This window comes from Tenrec ecaudatus, chromosome 2, assembly GCF_050624435.1.
Source record: "Tenrec ecaudatus isolate mTenEca1 chromosome 2, mTenEca1.hap1, whole genome shotgun sequence".
In the NCBI taxonomy this organism is placed as follows: Eukaryota; Metazoa; Chordata; class Mammalia; order Afrosoricida; family Tenrecidae; genus Tenrec; species Tenrec ecaudatus.
The window spans coordinates 281,179,298-281,188,387 of NC_134531.1; the positions used below are offsets into that span (position 1 = coordinate 281,179,298).

General features: G+C 42.7%; 1 non-coding gene across 1 annotated transcript; it reads left to right on the forward strand.

The window, feature by feature from the left end:
* Positions 1 to 7,927: 7,927 nt before the first annotated feature.
* On the forward strand, positions 7,928 to 8,065 carry LOC142441672 (small Cajal body-specific RNA 21). The gene has a single exon (XR_012783029.1).
* Positions 8,066 to 9,090: the final 1,025 nt, after the last annotated feature.

Here is a 9,090-nt window from a genome sequence, read left to right on the forward strand (position 1 = left end):
AGGACCTCATCATCTCTTCATTCATTGTAGCTACTCCATGATCAAGGGAAAGTTCAGGATAGCCTTCTGACATTTATTTGTGCCTTTTCTTTCCTTTAAATTACCTTTGTAGCTCTTCAGGTATGATGTTCTTCACCAGTCAGGTCTTCTACCATTAATATTCAAAACATCAAATCTGTTTTTTGAGATATTCTCTAAATCTAGGTGGAATATACTCAAAATAATATTTTGGCTTTTGTGGACTCGTATTAAATTTCCTCAGCTTCAACCTGAGCTTGTTTATGAGCAATTGATGGTTTGTTCCACAGTCAGTCCCTTACCTTATTTTGGCTGCTGATATTGAACTTCTCCATCATCTCTTTCCACAGATGCCGTCAGTTTGAGTCCTACATATTCTTTCTGGTGAGGTCCATGTGTTAATAAGCTATTGTTTATATTGTTGAAACACATGATAGAATTTTTGTTTCCAAGTTTTTTGCATTTCAATCACCAATAATTATCAATGCTTGTTTATTACACATTCGATCAATTTCAGACTTCAAAGGTTCGTGGCACTATTCCATTATCCTTCAAATTTTCCATCGACACCTCTTCATATAGTTACAAGCGTTTCAGACATCTTTTTTTCCTCATATTAACCTAAGTAGTTTTAGAACTAATTCAACTTTTTTTTTCTTAGAGTGTGGCACATAACTCACAAGATATAATTGTTGCTTGACACAGTGGATGAATGTATGGATTGTGATAAGAGTTGTATGAGCCCGCAAAAAAAAAGGATTTTTTAAAAAGACTTAATTGTTCAATCATACCAAGAAGAACTGTACCATCATTACCACAATAAATTTTAGGACTTTTTTCATAGTCAAATAGCTTTTAAAATAAGTTGTGTTATCACAGTCAGTTCCAGTGCTCCCTCCAGCATATATTGTTTGCTCCTGAAATGCCCTCCCCCTCCCTATCTCCCACGCCCCCATCCCTACATCCCAGATCAACCCTCTCATCAGTTATTATCTCTATGCATACTCTCCTTCTGTGCTTCACAACCCGGAAGACCCAACAGAAACAATAAAAAACAAAAATAAAGTGTTAAGGATAAAAGAAGAATAATATACAGATAAAAATATAGATAATGAGTAAGAAAGAAAAGACCACCCTCAATCTGGTCTATTCTCCCCCTAGGTTCTCCGCAATCAAAGGTTTAGCACTTCTTCTTGATGTGAGGTTACTTCATTCTAATTCCCCACCATACCCCATACTCACCAACAGAATGATCAGCATCTCTCCAAAATGTAGATGCCCCCCTCCCCAGGTTTTGGCTTTCTCTTCTGCCAAGGTTCTCCTTCCATTCTGGGATGGGGTGGGATTCTTGGTTTATTCCAGCCTTGTCTCAATATTGTATAGCCTCAAGGGGATGGTCTTCTCCCCTTTTCTCCCTCTTGAAGGAGTGACCCCAGAACATGTGAGGTCTCCTCCTCCAACGTGGCTCTTGTGAGGTGTGCAAAAGGGAGGTGATGTATAGCTCATGGCCAGTAGGTAATCTCTTTCGTTTAGGAATTGGTCCCTAAGATTTGTTAAATTGGTGTTTCTCCTTATAATAGTGGACTCGTGCAATACTGTCATCTTGTGATTGACTCACTTCACTCAGCATAATGGCTTCTAGGTCCTTCCATGCTAGGGGGTGCTTCATGCGCTCAACGCTGTGTTTTAGGGACACGTAGTATTCCATTGTGTGTATGTACCGAAGCTTCTTTCCCCATTCTTCCAAAGGTGGGCATTTGAGCTGCTCCCAGTTTCTTGCTACAGTGAACTGTGCTGCTGTAAACATGGGGGAGTATATATTCACTCAAGTTTTTTCTCTTATTTCTTTGGGGTATAAGCCTAATAGTGGTATTGCTGGATCATATGGGATATCAATCACAAGTTGCTTTAATTATCATCATATCAATTTCTGCAGTGGTTGTGTATATTTATAAGCCCACAGCAGTGCATATGAGTTCTAAGCAACCCACATCCTCTCCAACATTTGTTGTTATCTGTTATTTTGATTTGGGCTAGCACTGAGGGTGTAAAGTGGTAAGACATTGTGGTTGTAAAATTATCACCCTGATGGCTAGTGATCATGAGCATTTTTTCATGTGTTTGTTAGTCATTTGGACTTCATTTTTGGTGAACTGTTTGTTCATGTCTTTTTCCCATTTCTCAATTAGGTCTCTTGCTATTTTTCTTATTGAACTGTTGCAGAGTTCTGTATATTTTGGTAATTAGCCCTTTTCCCAACATGTCATTGGTAAAACTTTCTCCCTAATATATGGGGTCTTTTTCACTCACCCGATGAAGTCTTTTGATGTGCGCAAGTGATGTAATTTCAGCATGCCCCAGTTATCTATCTTGTCTTCTGCTGTGCGTGCCTTCTCCAGCATACTTGGTACCCTCTCGATGCCCTGCAACAGGACTCTTCGGTTTGTTCCAGCCTGCTTCTTGCTGATCCAGACAGTCTTTACGTTTACATTCAGGTCTTTAATCCAGTTTGGTCATGGAGAAAGATATTGGTCATGCTTCATTCTTCTGCTTATAGAAATCCAGTTTGCTCGACACCATTTGTTAAAGAGGCTGTCTTTCTCCAACTGTTTCTTTCTAGGTTCTTTGTCAATGATTAGTTTCTTGTAGGCTGATGCATTTATATCAGGGTTTTCTGTTCGGATCCATTGGTCTATGTATCTCTCATTGTACCAGGACCAGGCTGTATTGACTACTGTGGCTATGTAGTCACTTTTTGGGTCAGGAAGTGCTAGGCCTCCTATTTGGTTCTTCTTTTTAAGAAATTGCTATCCCGGGTCCTTTGCCTGCCCATATGAAATTGGTAGTTAGTTTTCCCATTTCTTTAAAGAATGCAGTTGGGATTTGAATTGGTTTTGCACTGTGTCTGTAGATTGTTTTAGGTAGTATTGTCATGTTCACAATATTAAGTCTGCCTACCCACGCACATGGGATGTTCTTTCATTCATGCAGGTCCTTTTTAGTTTCCTATACGAATGGTCTCTGTGTGGTTCTTTTCTCTCTTTAGTTAAGCTTATTCCTAAGTATTTCATTTTCTGTGTGGTTATTGTAAATGGTATTGATTTTTTAATGTCTTCTTCATAACTGTCTTCACTGGCATACAGGAATTGATTTCTGTTATTAACTTTGTATCTTGCAACCTTGCCAGATTCCGTGATTATTTTCAGCACTCTTTTTGTGGAGACTATGGAGTTTCTATATACCAGACCATATTATTTTCAAATAGCAGGATTTTCACTTCTTCTTCGTCTATTTGTATTACCTTGATTTCTTTCTGTTGTCTCATGACTGTAGCTAAAACTTCCAGCACAATATTGAATAAACGTGGTGATAGGGGACATTCTGGCCTTGTGCCTGTTTTTAGTGGAATGTTTCTAGCTTTCCCCAGCAATCATGATGTTGGCTGTTGGTTTCTTTCTTTTTTTTCTGTGGGAAAGTTTTTTTTAATCTTGAATTCAAGTTACAAATATTTATCTAACATGAACTGATATATTACTTATATATAATACATATGTTTCATGTTACCCATTTTATTCTTAGTGTATGAACCCTTGATAATTTATAAATTATTATTATTATTTTGTCATGTCTCACACTGACTGATGTCTCCCTTCACCCACTTTTCTGTTGTCCGTCCTTCAGGAAGGGGATTATATGGAGATGCTTGTGATCAATTCCCCTTTTCTCCCCCCACCTTTCCCTTCCCCTCCTGGTATTGCTACTCTCATTGGTGCTTAGGGGTTTATCTGTCCTGGAGTCCCTGTGTTTCCAGCTCTTATCTGTACCAGTGTACATCTTCTGGTCTAGCCGGATTTGTAAGGTAAAATTGGGATCATCATAGCGTTGGGGGAGGAAGCATTAAAGAACTAGAGGCAAGTTGTATGTTTCATCAGTGTTATACTGAACTCTGACTGGCTTGTCTCCTCCCCGTGACCCTTCTGTCAGGGGATGTCCAGTTGCCTGCAGATGGGTTTTGGGTCTCCACTCTGCACTCCCCCTCATTCACAATGATATGATTTTTTGTTCTTTGATGCCTGATGCCTGACCTCAGGGAGCCCCAAAGAGCTAGGGGAAAGTTGTGTGTTTCATCGGTTCTATATTGCACCTTGACTGGCTCATCTCTTCCCTGTGACTCTTCTGTGAGGGGCTGTCAAATTGTCTACAGTTGTGTCTCCACTCCATGCTCCAACCCCCAATTCACCTTGAGTGTGGTTTTATTCTGGGTCTTAGATGGCTGATACCTCATCCCATCAACACCTCATGATCACACAGGCTGTTGAGCTTCTTCCATGTGGACTTTGTTGCTTCTGAACTAGATGGCCAATTGTTTGTCATTAAGCTTTTAAGACCCCAGAGGCTATATCTTTTGATAGCCAGGTAACATCAGCTTTCTTCACCACATTTGCTTATGCATCCATTTTGTCTTCAGAGATTGTGTCAGGAAGGTGAGCATCACAGAATACTGGATAGTTAGAACAAAGTGTTCTTGTGTTAAGGAAGTACTTGAGTTGAGGCCCAATGTCCATCTGTAACCTTAATTCTTAAGTATAGATATGAATACATAGTTTCCTTTTTACTTCCCCCTTGTCTCACCATCACATTTGGCCTTCATTTGGGTTTAGTAATTCCTCGCTGCTACATTGCCCTTGATTGAGCCCCACTAGGCATCTATGACCTTCCTTCCATTGATTTTAGTTTAGTTGTTCCTTTGTCCCTGGGCTGGTCCTCACCCCCCACCCCCACTTCCTTTCTCTTACCTCCCCTTCTCCTGTATGCCCCTGGAACCACTGGTTCCGTTCGTTTCCTCTCCAAATTATTTATCCCACCTATGTTATCTAGATAGACATGCAGATATATTAATAACTGCAAAAACCAGGCAAAGCCAAATAAAACCACAAAGGAAGTCAAAACCAAGAAAACAATAACAACAACAGAAAGCAAGAACAAAATAACAATAACAAAAACGCCATTGACAAAAATGGAAAAGCCTATTTTGTTGGCCTTTATGAGTATTTTCCAGTTGAGTTGATGGGGTGCTACTCTCTCTCTCCAAAGCCTACTTTTGGTGTTCCCCGCGATTTCATCACTCTGCTCCCCCTGCTGCTTTGCTGCACGCCCTCAGTGCCTTTCCCCAGAGTAATGGGGCCAGACCGTGCACGATTCCCGCACTGTGTCTCCAGTGCTGTCCCTGCAGTGCCTTGGTTCAGTGAGGAATGCCGTGTCCTGTGGTGGGGCCAGCCCTATGGTCCTCCCTGTGCACTGTCTGCTCTGAGCAGGAACATCATCCTTGGGTCTTGTTGGGCCAGGATGTCCTCTCCTCCCCCTCCATCCATTTGCATTTCCCCTATGTGCTCTAATCCAGCGTGCACCTCTCACCAAGCTGTTGCCCCAGTGCTGTCCTCTGTAATGCATTCTTCTGAGGTGTGTGTGTGTGTGTGTGTGTCCACATAGTTGGGATTGGGGCCGACCCCGCAGACCTCTCTATTGGTTCCCTTGTACATGCCAATATGTTGTATTCTTGTCTTGGTGCATCGGGTTGAAGCCTGGTCTCTCCCTCCCTCTCCTGTGGAGATATAACAAATAACAATATCCTCCCCTTGGGTGGATTAGTGCCCTGCTCCTCCCCTCCCCATGTTCTCTCTCTCTCTCTGTCTCTCTCTGTCTCTCTCTCTCCCTGTCCCTCTCTCCCGCTCTTATTTAGTTGGCTGTATTGGCCAGGATTTTGTTGAGAATTTTTGCATCTATGTTCATGAGGGATATTGATCTATACTATTCAATCTTCATGAGGTCTTTTAGCTCGGTTTGATATCAGTGTTATGCTGACTTCTTAGAATGAATTTGGGGGGTTACTGGTTTTTCTATGTTCTTGAATAGTATGTTACACTAGATTTATTATGGGAGCTGCTGGTGTTGTTGGTGTTGCATCTGGGTTGAGCTGAAGGAGGTACGGAATGTTCTGGGACCTGTAGTGGGGAGGGGCTGGAAAACATATTGTGTTTAGATGAGGAGGGAGTGTAAGTTGGGTGAGTAGGGGGATTAGGGTATAGGTGCTCGGAAGTAGGTTTTAAATGGTGGTTTGAATCATAGGAAGCCTTCCTGTTATGTATAGTAATGTTTTAATGAGTTGGAGAAGAGGGTTTTGGAAGATGTAATTTTACTTGGTAAGTTAAAGGAGAGTGTGTGTTACTGAGGTTCCAGAGGTTATGGTGGTTGGAGTAAGTGAAGGATATTGAATCTATCAGAGTCCCTCGTTGACCCTGCATATTGTTCACTTTGGGTGACCTTATTAGCATTTTAAATACCAGTGACATAGCTTCATCATCATAGCAACACACGGCAACCACACTACTAAAAGTTGTCAGTCTATCATTCTTGTACTCATTATCAGTAGCTTCATGTTTCCTCCAACTTCTGTCATGACCCTAAGTAATTAATTTTTTAAAATCATTTTATTTAGGGCTGATACAACTCTTATCACAATCCATCCATTGTGCCATGCACATTTGTACATTGGTTGACATCATCATTCTCAAAACATTTGCTTTCTACTTCAGCACGTGCTATCAGCTCCTCATTTCCCCCCTCCTTCTCCCCTTCCCCTCCCTCATGAACCCTTGAAAATTTATAAATTATTATAACATATCTTACACTGTCCGATGTCTCCTTTCACCCACTTTTCTGTTTTCCATCCCCCAGGGAGGAGGAGGGTCTCCCTTTCTACTCCACCTTCCCTCCACCCTCCCGGTATCGCCACTCTCACCACTGGTCCTGATGGGATCATTTATCTTGTATTCCCTGTGTTTCCAATTCTTATCTGTACTAATGTACATCCTGTGGTCTAGCCAGATTTATAAGGTAGAATTGGAATCAAGATAGTGGGAAGAGGGAGCATTTAGGAAATACGGAAAAGTTGTATGTTTCATTGTTGTTATCCTGCACCCTGACTGGCTCCTCTCCTCCCTGCGACACTTCTGTAAGGGAGTGACTATTTCCCACAAATGGGCTTTGGGTCTGCACTCTGTACTCACCCTCATTTACAATGATATGATTTTTTGTTCTTTGATATCTGATACCTGGTCCCTTCTATACCTCATGGTCACACAGGCTGGTGTGCTTCTTCCATATAAGCTTTGTTGCTTCTGAGCTAGATGGCTGCTTGTTCACCTTCAAGCCTTTAAGACCCCAGATGCTATATCTTTTGATAGCCGGGCACCATCAGCCTTCTTCACCACATTTGCTTATGCACACATTTGTCTTCAATGATCTTATCGGGAAGGTGTGCATCATGGAATGACAATTTGATAGAACAAAGTGTTCTTGCATTGAGTAAGTACTTGAGTGGAGGTCCAATGTCCATCTGCTGATTTAATACTAAACCTTTTAATATATGCACGTAGATCTCTTTCCCCACAATCCTATATAAATATATGTATATATGCACATGCCAATATTTAGACCTTTGCCTCCTAGATTTTCCTTCTATTTCCTTTCACTCTCCTCAGCCTTCATTTTGGTTTCAGCAATTTCTCTCGGTTACACTGCCCTTGCCCTTGCCCTACCAGGCCTCTCACACCTTCCTTGCCACTGATTTTGGATCACTTGTTACTCCCTTGTCCCTGGGTTTGTCAACACTACCTCCTTTCCCCTTCCTCCCCCTCTCCCATGTCTCCCTGGAGCCATTGGTCCCATTGTCCTCTCCTCCAGACTATTCATGCAGCACATCTTATCTAGATAGATCTGCAGTGATAACAATATGCGCCAAAAACCAAGGCACAGCAAGAGAAAACGAGAGATACCACAACGATGACAACAAAAATAAATCCAGTGACCCAGAAAAGAATAAATTAGTTACAAAAAACAAACAAACCACTGGCTTGGTTTCCTGGGCAGTGGGCTCAGCCGCCTCTACCTCCCCTCAGACGAGTCTGGAGTAGAGAGCCCCGGCTTCCTCCCCTGTGAGCGGCTTTCAAGAAGGGAGCCTCGCCAAGGCTGTCCTAGCCTCACGCTTGACCACGCCACCCAGCAGTGGAGCTGGTGAACAGAATGAAGAGCTGACTCATGGGGCCTGAAAGAATTTAAAAAAATGTATTTAAAGAAAAAGAAAAAAACTTAAAAGAAAGAAAAACCTGTAAATAGACCAAAGTCTGATTTTTTGACCCCCTAGGTGTGTCCTCCAGTCAAGTCCGATGGGGTGTCACGTTCTGGCCCCAAAGTCTATCCTTTGCATCCAGGAGTTCCCTGTTCTGCTCCCTCTGTTGCTCTGCCTCATGCCTTCAGTGTTTTCCTGGGTGTCTCGGGGTAAGATTGGGCCAGTCCCAACACTGACTCTCCAGTGTTGTCCACCATGGGTCAGCAAGGGCCGGCGTGTCTCCTAGTAGGATTGGCCATATGGTCCACTCTGCAAATTGGATGTTCAGAGTGAGGATATCTTTCTCCAGGCCTGGTGGGCTAAGATGTGCTCCACTCTCTCTTCCTCTCCATTCATTTGCCCCCTTAAGCTCTAATCAGACATGTCCGGCTCCCCTAGCTGCAACTTCAGTGCCGTCCTCTAAAGTAAATTCTTCTGGGGGAAGGGGCAGTTGTCCATATAGCTGGTACGGGGGCAGAGACCTCAGACCCCTTTACTGGCTCCCTTCTCCAAGCTGGCATGCTGCATTCACATCCTGGAACACCAGATTTAAGTCTGGTCCCTCTTTACCTGTGGAGACACAAACAATACTCTCCCCTTGGGTGGGTCAGTGCCCTAAACCCCACCACACCACTTTTCCCCCTTCTTTCCATTGAACCCCCTCCTTTCTAATTGGCTACTATATGTACCCTTGGATTTGGTCTGGCCCCTACCATACTACCTGGACCTCACCCCTGGAGTGTTTGTAAGCGGTAGCTTTTCCCCTGTGACTCTTTTGCATTTTTCTTTTTATAAATTTACCTCAGTGGACTCATGTTATACTTGTCCTTTTGTGCTTGGCTTACTTCACTTAGAGTAATTTCCTGAAGTTCTTCCCATGCGGCGATATGCTTCATGCGTTCATC